Below are 20,101 nucleotides of genomic sequence, written 5' to 3'. Positions count from 1 at the left end.
TTTATTTTGTTGTTGTTGTTGTTGTTTTATTCAGAAGTCTGAATAAATTTAGTAACATATCGAATCCATTTAATTCTTTACTTTAAACATCTGGAATCTTATTTGTGATTTTACAAACAGTAAAGAATCTATTGAACTACAAGTACTGGTTTACATTGCTTTTGATTCTAAATCCAAAGGTTTCAAAATATATGGAAAGTAAACTTAATCCTTTCCACATTGTTGGGATTCATCTAATCTAATTTCAATAATCTACAAGATAAATGCTGACACATTAACAAGGAAATTCAGCTCATCATAAAGAGGTGTTTAAGATAATTAGGATGAACTGTTCTCCAGCTTCTTTGCTTTCTTTCAAGAGATCTAAGGCTGAGGTCAGTTAGACGCTGACCAAATGTCTAACTTTTGGATTGCTAAAGTTAGTGTAATGAACCCCAACCTCTAGATATAAAATAGTAAGATTTTGGGGGGAAATCAAGAAACAGATTTAAATAGCATTCTAAAGTTCAGCTCTTTGCGATCTGTAGCAATTGTTCCTTTATATATATATATATATATATATATATATATACATATATATATATATAACACTCCTCTGATCTGACAATAAAAACAATATTGAATTCTGGACCTGAATGACTTGTAAGAAAGAAGAGTCTCTTTAGAAATGAGTCAAGTATGCTCCTTTTTTTTTTTTTTTTTTTTTTTTTTTGTATCATTTTATAGTCTGTGTAAGTTTTCCCCAAACACTGTCATTTCTACAACTAAGTATCTCTCGACTGACAGCTCATAAAAAGTCTGCTGCCTAGCTAGTGTTTAAATAATGCATTAAAGACATCTTCTTATAATACTGAAAACTGTTTGAACTTTGCTTGATTGCCCTTTTTCAAAAAGTGTTTTCTCCACAGTTTGAAAATGTTCAAACTAAGTAGTCCTTTGTCTTTAATTTGTGTGATTGTCCTTGCTGCATCAAAATTGACCCCAGTTTAGTGGTGTAAAGAAAACTTGTGTAGTGAGTTCAGCTATCTCTAGACTTGTATTATGGTATCATTTCCTTTAAGTGAAATCTATTTTTCTGAATTTATTTAGAATTCAGCCACTAACCTTAAAATTGTTTGAGTACAGAGTATAAGATTTCTAGTGAAAGGGAAGGTCTTTTTTTATTCTTTCTTGTTTTAACACTGTCTGTCAATTAGAAAGGCCTGGTCACAAAGGAAAAGTAAGAAATAAGATTGATTGTTCCTCCTATTTGATTAAATCAGTCTGAATGGGAACAACCCTACCTCTACACCCCACGTCTGTAAAATAATGATAAAAAATAAATAAATAAAAATAAATTAAAAAAAAAAATCACCTGGGTGTCAGAAAGACTGACTAAACACTGTCCTTTCATTATTTTGAAAGAAAAGCAAAATAAATAAATTTACAATCTCACATCAGAACTTTCAGAATTGCCAAAGCTGTGTGATTGTGGATTACAGTGGTATCCACTGTTGCATACCAGACTGAACGTCCTATGCATGTGTGGCCCATTAGCAGAATATCCATAGTAGATTTTGGTAATGTGTGTCCTGAATTCTCAGAGCACCCATCTTGGCTCAGCTTCAGTTTGTTTTTCCTTCCTATTCCATGGACCAAGTTAAGATCTATGTCTAGACCTTGCCGCCCAAATGGCGTGATTTAGCACCATCCACATTATTAAGCACTCTAACCAAAACAAAGTGGTACATCTAAACTAATTTTATGGAATACTCCCAGCATAACCTCCATACTAATTCTTACATTGGGCCTGAGAACTGTTTGAAAAGTAATAGTTCACCTCAGTCAAAGCCGTGTGAATGATTGCTCCAGTCTCCAATTCTGTTTAAGAGTTGCATATCCACCCCATTTATCCTTAGTTTAACTGATAGTATAGTTCACTAGCTTGACCAATATCTAGCAGAGAAATGAATGAGCTGAATGTACTCTCTAGCAGAGAGTACATGAGCTGAATGAAGCTCAGTTTAGACAAACACAAGTACTAACTGATTTGATAATGAGATGCTTCCTGTAAAATGCGTTTTTTGCCATTGTTTCCCCCAAATCCTTCATCTGAAGTTTAAAATATCATAATACACACTATCTTAACACTGTATAGAGATAGGTGAGGTGTCATGAAGAGCATGTAACATAACCTGCAATGGCTATTTGTGGAGTCTCACATGTATTTAAAATGCCATTTAATATGTTATTTAATGTTGCCTAAAAAACTCAGAATCACAGAATCACAGAATAGTCTAGGGTGGAGGAAACCTCCAAGATCACCAAGTCCAACCTCTGACTTAACACTAACAAGTTAACACTAAACCATATCACTAAGCTCTACGTCTAAACATCTTTTAAAGACATCCAGGGAAGGTGACTCAACCACTTCCCTGGGCAGCCGATTCCAATGCCTAACAACCCTTTCAGTAAAGAAGTTCTTCCTAGTATCCAACCTAAACCTCCCCTGGCGTAGCTTTAGCCCATTCCCCCTCATCCTGTCACCAGGCACGTGGGAGAATAGACCAACCCCCACCTTGCTACAGCCTCCTTTAAGGTACCTGTGGAGTGGGATAAGGTCACCCCTGAGCCTCCTCTTTTCCAGGCTGGACAACCCCAGCTCCCTCAGCCGCTCCTCATAAGACTTGTTCTCCAGACCCCTCACCAGCTTTGTTGCCCTTATCTGGACTTGCTCGAGTACCTCGATGTCCTTCTTGTAGTGAGGGGCCCAAAACTGAACACAGTACTCGAGCATTCTTTGAATGATAATGATTGTGTAATTCCACAAGTATAATTAGATCAGATATATTGCATGAATATTTCTCAAACACATCCTTAAGAGCTGTAAGACTCCACTTGAGTTCAAAAATAACCTAGTCATAATGTAAGGAATAATTGTTTGAGTGGCTTTGGAGACCACAAGCTTGCCTCCTAAAACTGCAAAGGGAAGAGTAAATTTTTGTTGGAATCATTATTTTAATGCTGCTAGAATATCTCTGTATCATATATCAAATATGTATAAATCTATGACTACAAACCTAGACAGAGATTCATAATTTTAAATTATATAAATTAGCATAATATTTTTTTCTTTAAGAAATATCTTTCATCAAAAAATGAAAATTTGCATAAAGTGAAGAGATTTACTTTGAATCATGCTTTGGCATTATTCTTTTATTTTTAATATTTTGTAGTTATTGTTCAATGTGGATACAATAAACTTAGTTATATACACAGAACTGAATGTTTTATATTCTGTAACTACCATTTCATTAATAGTTGAAAAACTAAGAAAATTTAAATTTAGCCTTGAAAATATTAGCAGATATTGGTGTTTAAGAGAAATGAAGAAATAAAGATTAAAGTGATTAGAAATGGGAGTCACGTCCCTTAACAACTACATGAAATTGAAATGTTGTATTTTGTGTTTTGTCTAGACTCCTTCCTATTAATGGTGATAAAAGGTGGCTTTCATATGACAGTTTAACAGTTTATACAGTCCTAAAAGAAGTGTCAATGATCTCTGAGATGAAGTGCATTAAGAAGGTGCTGACTTCCTGTACTAACTACGGAGGAAGCTTCTGCAGCAAGCTTACATTAGCACTGACATATTTTTATCAATACAGCAAGACTCTTGTACTGAACTTTAGAAATTTATACTATAAATATCTACATCTCAACTAGTCATCCTAGACTTTTATTACTTATGAAGATAAATAAGCGCTTCTGGAGTTGTTTCATTTAATCTGCCTATAATCAGTTATATATAAATAATCAGGTGCCTATGTAATAAATAGCAGACTCTCTTAAAAATATGGTTTTCTCTTCATTGACCATAAAGGAAGTGAAATGAAGAAACTAAATACAATCATCCATATTTTATGTCTACACTATCCATATTTTATGTCCACACTATGGCAAAATATTGCCTGAAAAGTTCCTCTTAGAGTTCTCCAGCAGAGCAGACTTCATTTCAATTATGAATATTAGAAATTGTGTATGCATCAAACAGAAACATCACTATGATACATTAAAAATAATAATAATAATCTAGTCACTTACAAAGAAGGTATCTATATTTGTCTACTTCAATTTTTTGCTGACACAAAAGGAAGATTCACTGAGATGTGGATCGGGCATCATCTAAAGAAAAGGGAGATGTGAGCTCATGAAAAAAGAAGGCTATCAGGAAGCCATTTTTATTTTGTTTTGTTTTATTATTATTATTATTATTATTATTATTATTATTGTAACTGAATGATGCCAACGACTGTGTAGATTCTCTCAATTTATTTATGTATTTCTTTACACAGGGTCTTGGGAAAAGAATCAATAAATACATTTCTGAATTACATGGAATTAGGTAGTCAGAACTGGCAACACAAGATTCCTCAATCGACTGTCTAATGCCAGAAGATGTAAGATAGAAAAGATATTTTAACTAGTGGGACTAGACAAGAATACTTCACCAGCACTGTATTTCATTCAAAAGTATAAAATATATGGCAGCAGACAGAAATCAGATAGCTAAAATTGTTAACCTTCTCCATCTCTATTATTCACTCACAGATATGACTAACCAAAGGTACAGATGTCTAAGTTATTTGTATTGCAGGTCCTGTATTGCTACAATATTCAGTCTCTTAAGTAAAAAGCGGGCATTAGTTCAGTTAGGTTAGAAACTTATTTTTTCTTTAATATGCTGGGTTAGAAATTTTCTTCCCAAGATAGACATTCTGCTCAGAGTGGCAGCATCTATCGGAAGGGTAAGATGGGAGAATGACTGGTGACTATAGCTGTTTCAGCTGTCTGAACTTAATCCTCTGTCACGTCTGCTGCTTCAGTGAGATGAAGCGCTGCCAAGGATTACACAGACTATTAGTGAAATAGATTTTAACTAAGAATATTGACTTATTGAGAATTTAGGTTTATAGTGTTTTCTCCAGTTCAACCTTGACAGACCAAGGACAATATATTTTTGAGAGGGGTTATTAACTGATATAGGTAAGGCAAAAGCCAACTAAAATTGTTATTTAGCTTCTTCTTAAAGTTACCACTTTCTAGTCAATGCCTTATCTTAAATTACATGAAATTACTTGATGAATTAAAATGTCTTAAGTAACTTCCCTGAATATCTTCTCAAAGTGAATCAATCACTCCTGTATGCTAAACATACTGAATGCTTGCATAAGATTAGTGCAATTGAAACTCCACAGAATATAAGGTTTGCTATTTTACACACTGTCCTGCTCCAAGAAGCTTCTACTCTATACATCAAAGTCAAATTGAGAAAAAAAAAAATAGAGGTGACATGAGCTGGCAAGAAAAATAGGACATTTCTACATTTCAACCAGTTCCCAATTCAAAGCCTGTATCACCTGACTCAAAAATTCAATTTTATATAATTAAATGTCCATAGCTTCCGGAAAGCTGGAAAAAATCGTTTAGAGGGTATATATATTAAAACAACAACAACAACAACAAAACTGTACTTCTGCAAAAGCATAATTTCTGTAAAGAATCCTCTGTGGACACTTTATACAAAATGAATTTATGTGAGGATTTCTTGGCCTAGAAAAAATTGCATGCTTTGGTGTTGTGGAGATAAGAATATACTAAATACAACATAAATTGATATAGGTAAACAGTTATTTGTTTCCCCTGATACATAATAAACACTGTTGCATGGAGGAAATTGATTAAAAACAAATGAATAAAATATAATATGATATGCAGTTATTTTATTTGTCACAATAATTATCACATCACATTTTTGTGGAAAAAAAAAAAAAAAAAAGAGTCATATTCATGGTATTAGAAATATGGTTTGCATCTGTATGTGAATGTGCTATTTAGTCCAGTCTAATGAGTTGGTGGTCCAATGAAGAAATGATAGAAAGGCAGATGACAGTTTTCTCCCATGTTATACTCAAGATATTTCTTTAAGACTCTATTAAATGTCTTTTCCTATGAAATTGTGATGTGGAAGTATGTTATTTCATATGACATCTGAATATTACAACATAACATTTAAATATTTCTCCATAATACATCTGACTTTACCTATTGTATACTTTGGCAAAAAGTCTTTTTTTCTATTGCATAGTTATATATACCACGAGAGTTATGCTTTATTAACTTGCTCATTAGCAGTTTTTGTCCTCTATTGCTAACCAGCTATGTGATCCCACACATAAAGGTAGTCTTGTGAATGGCCAAGGACACAAAAACCCACTACATACAAGAGTTCAAGAATTCTGTGAGTATTTCTCAAATGGAAAATAGTAAAGGTTTCAGCATTTTCCACTGTGGTATGGGGTTAGACTGCCTTTAGAGGAGGACCAGAGAGGGGACCAGATCACCTATCAGTTTTTGAATAACCTCACCTATGATATGTAGTCCCAAAAAGTCATTTTGACATTTTTTTTGTGACCTACATGTAGTTTAAGATCCAGATACAGTTGTCTCCTGCTGTATATACGAAGCCATATAATTCACTTTGTCTATTAGTTCATACAAAAGATGGAATACAGCTAGAACAAAACCTAGTAAAAGAATAAAACAACTTGGAACAAGGGACAGATAATATACCTAGGCTCCCATGTATTTGTCACATATATTCCTTGTATATGGAGTTGAATTCCTTCTGATAGACTCAGTTTGTACAGAAGAAATGATATAGAAAGGTGATGAGCAGTGCTCTCCCTGAGGTATACCTTGAAGTCATGCTCCATTTCTTTTGAATGGTGAACAAAAGATCCAGGAAACATTATTACATCATCATATATGCACCTATAATTGACAGTTTTGTTCTTTTGTTCTTCACAGATCCATACTCTCACTTAAAGTTCTGTAGGGGAAGCCATAAGCATACAAACTATATATATATATATTTTTTTTTTTTGGAAGAAGCCCTATCAGAATGAAAATTATCCCTCTCAATGAGCCAGAACAAACCCAACTCATCAAACATAATTTTGATAATGAACATCAACATTTTACATTCAAATACCTCCCAAAATGGTGGCAATTTATTAATGTCAGATTAAAGGGCTCAATTCATTACTCCCTTTCAGTAAAGAGGCAGTTAATGAGTGATGCATGCACATGGACAAGCTTCTAATTAGAGCTTCTGTATGTGTTGAAAGCTTGGTGCTGGGATACTGAGTGGCTGCCAGCAGACTATTGACTTTTCTCCTTATTTGCTGAACGTGCCTATTTATTCAGCTTATTGATAATGAGATGCTAATTGAGTCTGCCATATCTAAATAAATAACAAAAACAAAACAAAACTTTTGTTTATTGCTGAATCCTCTAAATGAAGCTCTATTTCAGAATGTTCTCTCCTGATTCATTCTCCTCAGCACTCTGTGCTCTGATTGAAAAATATTTTTCAACAATAAGAGCAGGATACCACTTAATAATAATAATAAAAAAGTAAAAAAAAATAAATAAATAATAATATTATTTTTAATATTAGTTCAGAAAAGAACCTAGTGAATTTACTCCTGGGTATTTACATTTAGTTTTACTTAAAACAATTTCAAAATGCACTCAAAGAGGTGGTGAATGCTCTCTAGAATATGTATAAATGCAAGTTTCTATGCCCTGGAGAGGTTCCAATATCATAGCTTTGCATGTAATGCAAACAGCCTAAGATAATCACCACAAAAACAATAACAAAGCCCATTAAGAAATGTAGAAAGAAGGCATGAATAAGGAACAGAGCAATTGAATCATTTGGTTAGTTAACTTAAGGTTGCACAGGAGTGAAACACATTTAAGCGTGATAGAGGTCTGTTTTTATGATCTTCAGCTTATTATTAATTCTTATAGTCCTTTTTCTATACAGTTCTCTTTAATTTAGGATCAACACTAATTCTGGAAGTATTTCTCTAAAAATGTTCAATGCTTCTTCATACTGTGGCTAAAATGCCCATTGGATTTGGGTTTTGTTCAATTTACTTTTGCTCTTTTTTTTTTTTTTTTCCTACATTTTCTTATTTTTCTTTTGCTTTCCAATTTATGAACAATACCTTTGGGATAAATTGTTTTCTAGGCACACCATCTAAAAAAAGTCTGCAAAATTCTTCAGTGCATCATTCATCATTATATTTCATGCTGGCAGCAATTCACCGTGATATATCTCATGATGATGTTTGCATGCCTCTCTCTATGGTTTTAAATTATCTTAGGTCCACAGGTGCCTTAAAGGAGGCTGTAGCAAGGTGGGGGTTGGTCTATTCTCCCACGTGCCTGGTGACAGGATGAGGGGGAATGGGCTAAAGCTACGCCAGGGGAGGTTTAGGTTGGATACTAGGAAGAACTTCTTTACTGAAAGGGTTGTTAGGCATTGGAATCGGCTGCCCAGGGAAGTGGTTGAGTCACCTTCCCTGGATGTCTTTAAAAGATGTTTAGACGTAGAGCTTAGTGATATGGTTTAGTGTTAACTTGTTAGTGTTAAGTCAGAGGTTGGACTTGGTGATCTTGGAGGTTTCCTCCAAACTAGATGATTCTGTGATTCTCTGTGGGTAAAGGCTAATCACAGTGAACACAAAGACCTGGAAAGGATCAGAGGACAATAACAGGCAGAGAAACTGTAGTAACATAATGAGGAGCACATTGGATCATCTACAAAAAAAAAAAAAAAAAAAAAAAAAAAAAAAATTAGATCTGCTGTGAAACCCACCAAGATGTGTCAAGAAAAGAATCTCCCTGGAAGGACATGTAAACTAAAGGAATTACTTCATAAATAGGGATGCAGTGGGAAGAGAATCTGGATTGTGTAAACTTTATGGGATGTTTTAATGCAATTTTGGAAACAAAGATTCTTGCGGGATGTTTAGGGGAAGAACTAAAAGGCGGAAAATGAGGTCTCAAGGTGGAACTAGCTTAGTGAGTAACTAGCTTAGGAAAAAATAGATGGAAAAAAAAAAAAAAAGTGATAAAAGAGTTTAATTGCCTGTAAACAGTGGCTGGTCAGCACATTCACCTGGGAAAACCATGCACCTGATCACTGCAGTCTATCACATATTCTTATTAACTCCTATATTTAACTTTGAGTTGTACGTGTTCCCTAGCTGAGCCTTTGCGTATACATGTTAGAGGACTTAAAGTCAAATCAGCTAGTGAGTAGGAGAAGAGTGTATGTGACAGAGATAAACCTCTCCTGGCAGAAGGGGAACTGAAGTCCTGGTGACAGCGACTGGATGAATTGACTGCATAAGACAGGAGAGATCCTATTGCATATATGCATATTCCACTAGCAAGCTTTAATCCTGATCAGCAGGAGGGCAGGGACAAGACTGAGATAGCCACTTTGTTTGGTCTCACTGCTGGCTGGAGATGGGGGCATGAAAATGCAGCAGCCTTGCAACTGTCGGGCTGGGACAGGAGAAATTCCCCTGGGCCCAGAAACCTACTGAATTCACCTATCTCTAACTAATTATACTAGAAAGATCAGCTTGTCTCCAAGCCAGAGAGGCTATAGAGCCTCCATCATTGGAAATGTTTAGATTAGAGAAATCATCTGTCAAGAATGGTATAGATGCAATTGATCTTACTTGGGGCAGAATGGACAAGCTAAATGAGGTCACTTCCAGCCTTATGATTTCATTAATCTCCATCATTTGGACTATTATTCACACTCTTGGAAATAAAGACAGCCATTGACCGAGCAGTGCTTGCTCTGTCTGACAACAAGGAGACTAAGAGGCAAGCTTGCAGCCCAAGGGAGCCTGAAAAGGTGAGCTGCAGTTGCCTGAAGGGCAGTTACAGACAAGTGAGTCATTCTCTGCTCAGTAAATAAATGACGGTAAATCACAAGGTAAATGAACACAAATTTCAGATTAGAAGGTTCAGAATGGACATTTAGGAAAATATTATTCATTAACACAGTAATACAGCACTACAGAATGTTTGCTAGAACAAATGAGGAAAAAAACTGTTCTAAGGATCAGTTGAATAAAGTCACAGGCAACCTGCTTGGCAGAAGTCCTGTTTCAAGCAGGAGGAAAACTGAATGACCTGCAGCAGTCCCTTACAAGCAGCATTTTTAATGTTCTGTGCCCCCTGAAGCATCTGTTTCAAATAAAAGAGTTTAGGGAATGTTACTTTCAAACAGTTTGGTAGCAGGATTGACACAGGTTATCATGACTTAGCTGGGAGGCTTATACAAGTGTGACTAGATTTTTTAGCACTGACATCAGATCAGTACTGTAATTTCCCATTTCATCTTCAATATTACACCTTTTACAGCACTCAAAAGTGGTACGATGCTACTTCACAGTGAGAAGACCCTAAAGGTCAGTGTGGAAGCAGGGCAGGAGGTGCTCCAGGCACACAGCACAAGTTCCCCTGTGGCCTGTGGAGAGGCCCCTGGTGGAGTTGGCTGTCCCCCTGCAGCCCATGGGTCCCACATGGAGCAGATCTCCATGCTGCAGCCCATGGAGGAGCCCCCGTTGGAGCAGGTGGATGTGTTCTGGAGGAGGCTGCGGCCCATGGAGAGCCCCCACAGGAGCAGGCCCTGGGCCGGAGTTGCAGCCCGTGGAGAGGAGCCCATGCAGGAGCAGGGGGTCTGGGGGGAGCTGCCGGCCATGGGGATCCATGCTGGAGCACTTTGTTTCTGACTATGGTGGATCAAGATCAGAGTTAAGATGAAAGAGCTGCAGAGATGAAGTGTTATATACTGACCACAACTCCCATCCTCCTGCCTAGTTTGGGGAGAGGTGGTAGAAGAGTGTGGGCGGTCCCCGCAGGCTCAGTTTGGGAAGGACAGCATCCCATGGGAGGGACCCCATGTGGAGCAGGAGCACCGTGAAGGAGCCAGCAGTAACAAAGCATTAGGGACTGTCCACAACCCCCATTCCCCATTCCCCTGTGCTGCTCGGGGGGAGGAGGTGGAAGAGGGTAGATGGGGGCAGGGTGTTTTTAATTTGCTTTTTAATTTTTTCACTCTTCTAGTCTGCAAGTGATAAGCAATGAATTATTCTCCCTATGTTGAGTCTGTTTTCCTCATGATGATAATTGTTGCGTGACCTCCCTGGCTTATCTTAACCTTTGAGCCCTTTTCCATCATATTTTCTCCCCCTCTTTCTTTGAGGAGGGAGATTGAGAAGGAGTTTGTGGTGGAGCTTATTTACCCATCACTGTGAAATCACCACAACTTGTAATAGCATTTCTAGTAAGTATGTTTCTGCAAGGATTGTCCATGCCAATTTAAAGCAGTTCAGTGCAAGTATAAAATGCCAGTTTAGAGTATTCAGGTACTAAATTAACATGTGTATATATATATATATATATATATATATACGTACACATATATACATACATACATAAATTGTCTTCCTACACTGATTAAGAAGTTCATCAGATAATATGCAGATGTATATAATGAAACAATCTTCCTTTACAGCAATGTGAAAGTGTCACTGATGGCACCCTAAGATTTATATTTCAAATGAAACAGATAAATTGTATCTGTTCTTTTCAATGACCATAGAAGAACTCTAGAGCAGGTAGCTGAGATGTGTCTGTCTACATTGTAGGCATTTTTTAGCTGATGGCAAGAGTTAACAAGTGGTAGGAACTTCACTAGGCAGTTTTCTGGTCTGATGATCTTTTTGGAGAGATTAATTATTTTATTCTATCTTAATATGCCCTCTATCCCCCTGCAAGAAAGTTTGGCCTGATTTCCAAAAAGCTGTCTATTGAAATGAGATAAATTAGTAAGGAGAATATTGAGTAAAAGAGTGATTCAGATTTTCAGTAATAGTTGTACAGCATCCTAAATGAGTCTTTCAGTGCCTTTCACATTGCACTTTCTCTTCATGGTTACCCTCATGAACCCATCAGATGAAATTAGAAAAGTGTTGCCTAGTTTGCAGATTCTGATAATGGTAAATTAGGTGCTGTCAAGATGTAGTACCTTGTCAACATGGCTGGAAGCTGAACTTTAAATGTAAGGAGAATTTTGATACGAAAAACTTAAGCTTTTCCTAAGATCAATTTAATGTATCTTTGTTTAAGTAACAGTCTGGCACATCCTTTGAACTAGTCAACTGCTCTGAATAGAATGAGACAGATGGCAATTTACCACACTTATTTTAGGAACATATATTTAGATAGGATGAAAAAACTTCTGTTTGTGCTTATCTCTTTCCTGGCTCAAATTTCTATTTATGCTCTTAATTCTAAATCTGAAATGTGTTATTTAAATTTTGCCTGATATAATGACTTGTATATACCATATATACAATGCATATATGCATATATGCTTATATGAAATGCAACTCGATTTAATACAATATGCCTTCCTGAGGTAGAAATACTGTATTATGTATTTATCTTCCATGTAGAACTAACAGGACATAAAATACACAACTTGAACAAATTATAGAATAAGAACATAGCAATACTACTACTTGATGTAAGATACCACATTTATATAATGCATTACTGCTATGTAGCTTGAATACTTGTCAGACAGACTATACTTTAGAACACCTTCTTTCACAACTGCCAGTGCTTAAGATTCTTAGAGTAGTCCACAGAAAACAGGGATTGTTTAAACATGCAGGGTGGGCTTGCCATGCTTCTCACTGAAAATAACTAGAATTTTGGTTCTGACAGTTTTCAGGTTCTTTTGAGAAAGTTGTTTTACATTGGAGTATGTAGTATCTTCAGTATCTAATATCTTCATGCATCACCCTAGGTTCCCTTGGGAAACAGTGAGATAGACCCTTGGAAATAAAGAAGAAAAGATCAATGGTGAGGTAAATTGCCCCAAAGACTACCTACAGATATCTAAATTTAATTGAAATAAATCCCATCCTCACAGCTTTAACAAAAGTAGCCAAATTATTTTTACACTGAAAAGCAGAAACTCAATTGCAATTAATTCCTATGTTGAGTAATTTCTCATACATATCCCTCTGTCTTTGTACAGGAAAAAGGCCTTTAAATACCTGTCAGGAATAGCATGGTGTCCACAGCGATACCAAAGTAAAAAAAGGCAAAGTTAATCGTGTATTATGTGATAAACAAGCAAAAAAGATCTTTCCAGTTATACTATGTAAGTAGTAATACAGTTATGAAAGTACTGGTGAAAGCTCATCTATATTGTTATTTTTTTTTTTCATAATTTATGATCAAAAACAGTGAATATGCAATAGAAGAAGAAAAGAAAAAAAAATAGCAGGATGATCAGCAGAAAAGAATGCCTGCATTGTGAGAAAGCATAGAAAAAGCATAATCTGTTTAGTCTCACAGAGTTAAGAGTGGATGAAAATATAATGTCCACACCAAGAACATTTATTTCAGCAAGCTATGCACAGTGCACACAACAATGCCTGCAGAAAGCTTCTGTCTAGGGAAAAGCTGCAGTCACACTGCACATGAAGGAATATCTCACATTTTTGTTGTCCTGCTCTGTTCTGTCAAAGTACATATATTGAACAAGATTGCACTGCAGGGAGTGTTGCAACCTTTGTTGCCTCATCTTTTGGGCCACCTCTCAGTCTTGCTCTGTAGATAGTTCTCATTAGTGACATTTAGACCAGGTTGCATAACCCATCCTTTTACCTTACTTGGATAGCTGGAGAAGGGCAGATCAATGAATCGCTGAAAAGAAAAAGTAAGCACTGTATATATTTAAAGATCCTACTGACTTAGTCTGAAGGTAGGTACCTTTCTGACAGACATAGCTGCAGTGTGAGGGGAAATATATTTTGGTCCATTAATCCAATTTTGATTACACAAATAAATAAATAAAAATAAATTCAAAGCAAACTTTTCTATCAACTATCATAAAACTAACAGATTTTAACAGAAATATTTCAAACTTAAATGTTGAAAATATCTTAATCCATGAATAGCTTCGGGAAGGTTCTGGATACATTAAGCGGTCCACCTTAAAGTAGCCTGTTAGATAACTTTATCAGCTCTTGCTGTGTTATCTGAACTTCCTTTCTTCTACTGGGGATACCTGAAAACACTGAGATAATGCAGTAGGAATCCAGCTAAGTTTTATCTCCTGAAAACACACTACTTAGGGGTAACCACTTCATATAACAGGTTATGCATATGTGGTATATAGGTATATATCTTCAGACATGTTTGTGTACTTTTAAACACTGCAAGAAAATGTATAATAGCTAATCAATTGTTGTGGTTTTATATGTATTTAATTTTTGTATTCTATTCCTAACCTTTTGCTCAGCTAGGATTTCATAGCTTCTGACTCCACATCGGTATAGCATTACATTGTCCAGTAACACTTGTCCTTACAACTCATTTGGAGATTTTTCCAAATAGAAATTTTGGGCAAACTACTCTCCAAATAGCTATGCTTTAAATACAAATAATCTTAAAATACAAAAATAAAATCTTACAAAAATAAAAAAGATACAAAACAGTATCTAGAAGCAATAGAAATTGTTATTGTAGTCAATGCTATTTTCCATTTACTTCATTCTTTATAATAGTTTATTAAACACACTCTCTATTTTTTTTTCCTGTTTTTCCAGCTGACATAACTTGGACCTCTTTAGGCTGAAATCAAGGAAAAAATAACTTTTTTTTTTTTTTTTTTTTTTTTTAAATAATCTAGATCTTCCAGCCTTGTGCATTGCTCTGCTAAAGGATGTTATCTCATTAAGTAAATAATTAAGACTCAGCATATGGGGTTAATTTATCAGGAAGAAAAATCAAAATAAGCATTCTCAGTGCATTTAATAAGTCTGGGTCATATTTTTGTGTATTTAACAAAGTGACAGTAAGAAATTAAAGAATGGAAATAAGAATGTTGTTTGTTTTGTCATAACGCCATGGAGTCAAAGTCATGGAGCAGAAACTATTTTTACCAGCATTGTGCAAGACATAAATTATGTACTTGTATGTAAAAATTAAATGCTGTCTTTAATAAATTTATTAAATATTTTTACCTCTTTAATTCATAGAGTATCTGAACTATGTTTTTCATACTGACATTTTCTATTTTTTTGTCCCTATTGACATTATAACTTTAAAAGTTTAGTTTTTCATTTGCAGAGAAGCAAACATCCTGATGGATGATTTACTTACCTTTAGTTTTATGACCATAGTAAGAAAGCATATTGTCTTTTCTGGTTCTTCAGGCTTAAAAAAGACTGCCAAATTCCAAATGAGATTGCACAGTATTGCAAATCCTAATCTTCATATGATCTCTATAGGGCATATTAGGAAAGTTCAGGATCTTACAAACAGTGGGAAGTCAATAAACCTGAAAAGTGGAAGATGCCAGTGAGGGAACAAAATGGAAGACCAACATGGAAAAACGTTCTTCAATTATGTATTAATAAACTTTTATTATTATTATTATTATTACCTAGGTTTGCATACTCCAAAAATAGATGCTAATACCTCCCATATTTATAATCTGCAGATCAAGCCACACTCATAAAACAACTCAACTCTAGTCCTTGCTCCAGATGCATTAAAATGGGTGTTGGAAGCTATACTTCCCACAACCCAAATTAAATCTCTCACCAACAAGCAATTTCTGCATTTTGATGAGTTTTAAATGATATCTGTGCTCTGAGAACTGGTGCTCAGCACAGAGCACATTGGTGCCATTAGGATTCTACCCAGAGGCATAAATTTAGGCTACCACTATACTTGTAAATTACAAAGTGTCAAGGACCATTCCCCGCACTGTGCTTCAACCATCTGAAGTGTTCAGTTGTTAAAATTGTCCCTGATAACGATTTTTTGAATAGTTACATTCTTCTGAAGGCTTTACTAAGAGACTTTTAAGAGACTTTACTAGCAAGGATTTAGGCCCTTTATCACCTAAGTACAGAAGAAATTGACTGGTATATACCATAGACTGTAGTTTGATATACTGCAGCAGCTCAGATATGTGGTCATGTTTAAAAAAAAAAAGAGAGAGAGAGAGAACTAGAGATAACTAATAGGCAGCTTCACAAATACATTGGAATTTGAGGAACTAGCACATCCAGTTTTGTGTCATTAAAGTCATATTTTCCTCAGGGAAAGGAAAGTTAGATTCCTGAGCTGAAAATACACATACACATATATATTCTTCTCTTCCAATACAATAAGAAACTAAAAATTTGAAGTTAAAAATAAAAGTAATTCTTTACCAGAAGGAAGAATTTTGGATCTTTGATTTCACTTCAAGACCATTTCCAACAACTTACTCTTGTGCAGACTGCAAATCTGAAAAGATCAATCTAATCTCATGTTTCATTTCCGTTCATGACCACTCACTGGGTTTATGGGCAAATATTTCTTTATATTTGTCTCCAGGGTATTGCTTCCATCAATCAGTGGTGTACAGCTTTAAGACTATTTTTCCTTTTGTTTGCTTCTTAGCCATAAAATTTACAGTTTTGCAGCACGTTCTTTCTTCCAACTCAGGAAGTCAGGCTGATGTTATTACCCTACCATCTTTTAATGATATCAAGAAGCTAAATATGCTTTTATAACAAAATAAATTTATATATAACAGAAAAGGTGTATCACAGTATATGTTCTCTTTAGGATACACCACTTGTAATCCAGAGTTTCCTGCAGGGAAAAAAAATATTTGCAGCAGATATTATTACAGCACAAAGAGCAACCCTGGGAGCTGGGAATACTGATATGCTTGTAACTGCTATTTCAAGATTCCTGAGTTAAACTGTAATTTATACTTTCCAAAAAATACAAGATTTCAGATTTAATTGTTATTAACTTTATCACACGTTGTTTTCCTTGGCATTGACTACATTATGCAATTTAAAATACCTCAATATTCTGTCAGTTTTATTCATTTATTTGCAGGTTGAGGGATGGGGAGGGAAGGGAGTATTTCAGTTTTATTTTTCACTTTCTTTTAAAATAATTAAATTGGAAATAATTTATCTATAATTTTGTCCTGTGCACAGATAGTTTTGTAATTAATACTCTGCTGATCTGTGAACATTAATACATTATGATAACACATGGGAGAAAAGTATTCTTAATTCTAATCAAAACGAGTAGTATCTAACCCTTCAGGGCAAACAATTTGCCTATTTCTCAGGAACAGAAGAACTGTATGTAGCCTATTTCAGGCATAAAGTTGTTATCTGTGTTCTGGTACTGGGTCTGGCTGGGAGGTTAACTTTCCCTGCAGCAGCCCATACAGTGCTGCGCTCTGCACTTGGAGCTAGAACAGCAGTGGTATCACACCAATGTTGTGTCTGCTGCTGAGAAGTGCTGGCACAGCATCAGGACTCTCTCTAACCGTCCTAGGGGGTGGGCAAAAAAGTGAGAAAGAAACATAATCAGGGCAGCTGACCTAAACCAACCAAAGGGATATTCCATACCATATGATGTCACACTCAGCAATAAAAGGTGGAAAAAGGAAGAAGAGAGGAGGGGTGGGCTCTCGTTGTGAAAACATCTGTCCTCTTCCCGAATATGGGCTACGTGCGTTGAGGCCCTGCTTCAAGGACGTGGTCAAGCATTGCTCATTTGTGGGAAGTAGAGAGTAATTTATTTGCTCTGCACTTCCACATAGCCTTTACTTGCTTTGTTTTGCTTTTCCCTTTCCCCCTCCCTCTTCTCCTTTCCCTTTTTTCCTTTTAGTTGAATTGTTTAATTAATAAGAATATTTCCTTAATAATATTTTTCTCTTTAATTAAATAATCCTTATCTCAACCCATGAGTTGTTCTTTCCTTTACTTCTTCCCCTCCTCATCTGAGGAGGGGGAGTGAGAGAGTGGTTGTGGTGTTCAGCTGCCTAGCACAGTAAAACCACCACAGCTCTAGAGATGAGTTCTCATAGTTCATTTGTGAGGAATTTCAATGACTTTGGAGACTGTGAACCGGTTTAAAAAAAATTAAATAAGCTAGGATTTTTTTAAAAGGGAGTCTGATTTAAGGATATTTTAAACCTTACAAGTGAATTAAGTTAATATAAAAATTGAGAGCAATTCTGGTTTACAATGCATGCACTGAGTTTTCTACAGTTTTATTTATTTTTTTTTCTCAGAATAACTATAAATTGATGTTTTACCCTAAAATTATTAAACTCTTTAAATTTAATAAAAAATAGTGGAATGCAAAAAAAAAAAAAAAGCATTCCTTGCATTCATTTTTAATAAGAGTTCTTTACTTTTATTATTTAAAAACACTGCATAAATATAAAATAGATATTTAACAATGAAATTAAAATAAGTCCCAGAAAAAGTTTCATTTTGAAAATGTTATTCTAATAAATTCCCATCCACATATACAATTAAAACGACTGTCACTAATTTACAAAGTGTTATGAAGACAGAAATTATGAATTTTGCTTTGAATATTTTCTACTTATTGAAAAAAGAGAATTATCTGGGGAGGCTATGCATATATTTAAGGCAAGAGAGCAGTACCTGGGAGAACTATGTTCATAGCCTATTTTTTTTTCCATATTTTCTTCATGACACTGAACAAGTTTACAAATATGTTGTTTACAAATATGTTGTTTACAAATATGTTGTTAAAACAAGTTTACAAACTGTGTTTAAAGTTTATAAACATAAACTTGATTTAAAGATTGTTCTTGAACATGCTGAGACAGCATGTGTGCCTGTCAGACATGGTTTTTAAAGACTGAAGAAAAACCCTAAGAATTTTGCTAGACACACTTAAATTACAGATTCCCACCTGCTGTGAAAAAGGTAAGAAACCCTTAAAAAAGCAAAAAAATATTACTACAAAATATGATGAAAAATTACCTGCAAAAATAAACAACTTCCTCCTCCTATAGCCAAACAAACACTAATCCTCAAATGAGTTGTAGTTCAGTTATATTGAGTTTATTTTTAAAACTAGAGCCCAGACTTCTTCCATACATCACCTTCTATACATCCCTTACCAAAAGGTAGGGAAAGGAAGAGAAAAAAAGGTATATCAGAGACAAGACAAATCAAGCACGGCATATAAAACACATGCATGAAAAACAGCTTCACCTCTGAATGCTATATGATGTTATTAACACAGTCAGGACTTTCATACTTTCATAACACCACTTTCAGTTTTTGCCCTGGCTTTTTTTTTTTTTTTTTTTTTTTTTTTTTTTTTTTTTTAAGGGGAGGTTGCCCCACAACTCCACTTTTTTTCCAAATTCCAAACTAAGTATATCTATGATTAATTTTCCTGAATTAATTAACATTGCCTATTTGTTCTTATGCCAGAATTGGACTTCATGTAAAAAATAATAATAATAATCCTTTCTTTTTCACATATCTCACTTTGGATACATATACATGTATAAAGAATAGTCTTAAAAGACTGAAAACATGAACAGCATCCTATAACATATTCTGGCAACAATACGGCATTCTCCCAGTCCAAAATAATTTTATATTTGTCTAGCCAAAAAAAATAATCAAATCTATTACAAAAAAAAAGGCATACACAAAAATGTGCTTCTCAAAACTTACCTAATATTTACATAAACATAAAAACATAGCCAGTACTGAAGCTTTGACAATTGCAACCATTTTGCAGAGAGCTCTTCAGTTTCAGTTTCTGTACAGGTTCCTGTCAAAAATGTGTCAAGTAATGATTTTCTGATAAATATAGTTTTAAAAATTAATTAAAAAATCAAATTTATATTATTAATGAACAAGGTCATTTTAAATTATATATATCAATAATTCCCTCTGTGTTTTAGATCCAATTGGATTTCTCTCAAAATTTTATTCTATGCTATGCTATTTTATTCTATGCTATACTATTCTTTCAGACTTTTTTTTTCCACTGAAAAAGAAGTGCTTAAGTTCTTTTTTTTTTTTTTCATAAGTTTCACTATATTTTAACAGATGCTTATCAAAACTACTTTTCATTTTTTTTATAAAATGAAACACGTAGAAATTTGACAGCAACTCTGAGGCATGTAAATAGACTGACAGAGCTTTTGAGAAAAACTTGAATTGTGATTGCACGAGGGCTTGTTTTGTTCAGATACATAGTACATCTAAAATTTAATGCTGAACTGAACTATAAAAAAAAAATAAAAATGTTTATTTTTAGGAGAGCTTTGGGAACAAGAGCAACTTTCAAAATC

The sequence above is a fragment of the Oxyura jamaicensis genome, chromosome 3, assembly GCF_011077185.1.
Source record: "Oxyura jamaicensis isolate SHBP4307 breed ruddy duck chromosome 3, BPBGC_Ojam_1.0, whole genome shotgun sequence".
Classification (NCBI taxonomy): domain Eukaryota; kingdom Metazoa; phylum Chordata; class Aves; order Anseriformes; family Anatidae; genus Oxyura; species Oxyura jamaicensis.
Note: the sequence above shows the minus strand (reverse complement) of the source record.